Below are 2,500 nucleotides of genomic sequence, written 5' to 3'. Positions count from 1 at the left end.
ACACTCACCCCACTCATCACACCACACTCACCTCACTCATCACACCACACTCACCCCACTCATCACACCACACTCACCCCACTCATCACACCACACTCACCCCACTCATCACACTCACACTCACCCCACTCATCACACCACACCTACCCCACTCATCACACCACACTCACCCCACTCATCACACCACACTCACCCCACTCATCACACCACACTCACACTCACCCCACTCATCACACTCACACTCTCTCCACTCATCACACAACACTCACCCCACTCATCACACCACACCTACCCCACTCATCACACTCACACCCACCCCACTCATCACACCACACTCACCTCACTCATCACACCACACTCACCCTCACCCCACTCTTCACACCACACTCACACCCACCCCACTTATCACACCACACTCACCCCACTCATTACACCACACTCACCCCACTCATCACACCACACCTACCCCACTCATCACACTCACACTTACCCCACTCATCACACCACTCTTACCCCACTCATCACACCACTCATCACACCACACCTACCCCACTCATCACACCCTACTCATCACACCACACTCACCCCACTCATCACACTCACCACACCACACTCACCCCACTCATCACACCACACTCACCTCACTCATCACACCACACTCACCCCACTCATCACACCGCACCTACCCCACCCATCACACCACACTCACCTCACTCATCACACCACACTCACCACAGTCACCACACTCATCACACCACACCTACCCCACTCATCACACTCACACTTACCCCACTCATCACACCACACTCACCCCACTCATCACACCACACCTACCCCACTCATCACACCCCACTCACACTCACCCCACTCATCACACTCACCCCACTCATCACACCACACCTACCCCACTCATCACACTCACCCCACTCATCACACCACACTCATCACACCACACTCACCTCACTCATCACACCACACTCACCTCACTCATCACACCACACTCACCACACCTCACTCATCACACCACACTTACCTCACACATCACACCACACTTACCTCACTCATCACACACACACTCACCTCACTCATCACACCACACTCACCTCACTCATCAAACCACACTCACCCCACCCATCACACCACACTCACACCTACCCCACTCATCACACTCACCTCACTCATCACACCACATTCAGCCTCACCCCACTCTTCACACCACACTCACCACACTCACACCCACATCACACATCACACCACACTTACCTCACTCATCACACCACACTCACCCCACCCATCACACCACACTCACACCTACCCCACTCATCACACTCACCTCACTCATCACACCACATTCAGCCTCACCCCACTCTTCACACCACACTCACACCTACCCCACTTATCACACCACACTCACCTCACCCATTACACCACACTCACCCCACTCATCACACCCCACTCACCTCACTCATCACACCACACTCACACTTACCCCACTCATCACACCACACTCACCTCACTCATCACACCACACTCAGCCTCACCATACTCACCCCACTCATCACACCCCACTCACCTCACTCATCACACCACACTCACCCCACTCATCACACCACACTCACCTCACTCATCACACCACACTCACCCCACTCATCACACCACATTCACCTCACTCATCACACCACACTCACACTCACCCCACTCATCACACCACACTCACACTCACCCCACTCATCACACCACACTCACACTCACCCCACTCATCACACCACATTCACCTCACTCATCACACCACACTCACACTCACCCCACTCATCACACCACACTCACCCCACTCATCACACCACACTCACCCTCACCATACTCACCCCACTCATCACACCACATTCACCTCACTCATCACACCACACTCACCCCACTCATCACACCACACTCACCCCACTCATCACACCACACTCACACTTACCCCACTCATCACCCCCCACGCATCACACCACACTAACCCCACTCATCAACTCATCACACCGTTGGTCATTAAAGATGATGTGTTAAACGAATGAAAGAATGTGGGCATGGCTCTAAAACAAAAGTGTTTTATTTCTCACTTTTTGTTTGACCCACTGATGTCCCCACTGAAGACATGCAGCAGCTCACACTGACGCTGATCATCATGACTGCAGCGTAAATATTATTATTAAAGTCACTGGAGTTCTGGAGAAATTCAGCCCAATTCACTTTCAGTAAAAATGTACTCTGACCCCCAAACTGGACAGAAGGGTTAAGTGAATTAGGGTTCCGTCGCCATAGGACATCCTGGAGTAAGTGAATCAGGAAGGGAGTGTGTTGTGCCCCCTACAGAGTCTCCCTACACACACACACACACACACACACACATACACACACATACACACACACACACATACACACACACACACACACATTCCTTTGCGCAAGGCCAGATGAACCGGGCGACACACTGCGGCCAGATGTCAGCACTGTTTGG

The 2,500-nt window shown here is 52.6% G+C and overlaps 1 protein-coding gene across 6 annotated transcripts in view; it reads right to left on the bottom strand.

Moving 5' to 3' along the window:
* The window catches only part of bnc2 (basonuclin zinc finger protein 2), a 235,410-nt gene that overhangs the window by 46,589 nt on the left and 186,321 nt on the right, over nt 1–2,500 (bottom strand). The window lies entirely within an intron of this gene.

This window comes from Hemibagrus wyckioides, linkage group LG03 (assembly GCF_019097595.1).
Source record: "Hemibagrus wyckioides isolate EC202008001 linkage group LG03, SWU_Hwy_1.0, whole genome shotgun sequence".
In the NCBI taxonomy this organism is placed as follows: domain Eukaryota; kingdom Metazoa; phylum Chordata; class Actinopteri; order Siluriformes; family Bagridae; genus Hemibagrus; species Hemibagrus wyckioides.
The sequence above is the reverse complement of the archived record's forward strand: the minus strand, read 5'-3'. Positions and strand labels throughout refer to the sequence as shown.